The sequence below is a fragment of the Volvox carteri genome (genome assembly GCF_000143455.1).
Source record: "Volvox carteri f. nagariensis unplaced genomic scaffold VOLCAscaffold_31, whole genome shotgun sequence".
NCBI lineage: Eukaryota > Viridiplantae > Chlorophyta > Chlorophyceae > Chlamydomonadales > Volvocaceae > Volvox > Volvox carteri.
The window spans coordinates 1,346,937-1,347,981 of NW_003307574.1; positions in this window are offsets into that span (position 1 = coordinate 1,346,937).

Genomic DNA, 1,045 nt, shown 5'->3' on the forward strand with positions numbered 1-1,045 from the left:
CCGCCTCCGTCACTGCGCCCACCTCGGTGCTTGAGGTGGCTCACAACTTGGCGGCCATCGGGGGATGCAACCGGGTGGTGGTGTTGGAGGCGGGGCGGGCGGTGGAGGAGGGGTCGCCGGGGGAGCTGGCGGGGCGGGAAGGAGGCCGATTCCGGGCGCTCTGCACAGCGGCGGCGGCGGCGACAGTGACAGAGACAGCAGTAGACCCGGCGCCGGCGGTGGTGGGGGTAGCCGTACCCGCCGGCTATGGGGAAGGAATGAGGGCGGAGGAGCAGAGGGCCCACAAATGATGATGGAGGCCATGTCGTACCTCCCGCCTGTACGGCTATTCTGATATGTTGGGCTCCTGACGGCGGGCTTCGAGTTTTAGGTTGGTCGCTTGTGGCTGTAGGGGGCGGACCCTGGACGAACACATCTTGTAATTAACGACGAAGATGTCTGTCTGTCTGTCGGATGCGTTCGTACCGTGGGCGTGCAACGGCAACGCTATCTGGAAGGACACCCCGATGATGAGCTGTGTGCGTTATGCCGTACATGGTCGCGGGGGGAGGAGGTTGTCACGTGTGGCCCCGTACCAAGGTCAAACGTACGGCCGTACGACACCCTCGGGGCCGCATAGGAAGGGGATGGGGAATATACTTGCGGGGTACCGAACGCTGCGGAGTTGCTAACTACGTGCTACTGCGACTGCTGCTTCTGTCTGCTACTGCTGCTGTCTAGCGGTCGTAACGCCACTCTTGATGCGGATGGATCTCTCGAGGCCAGTCTAAGACGATTTCGGACCCGCGGGGAAAAGGAAAGATGGTCACGCGTGTTTTTTTTCACGTGGCTGTGGCCAACAACAGCTTACAGCTTTTATACAGCAGAGTTCGGCAGACTCTACTGCTGTGCCACTGCTGCAGCAAAGCAAGTTGGCACCCCTTGACGTCACGCGACACGGTTTCAAGACAACATATCATGTCGGTATATATGAAATTTAATGAGCTTCAGCGGCACTGTGCAAATCTCTGACGACACAAATACATACACATACATACATACACGC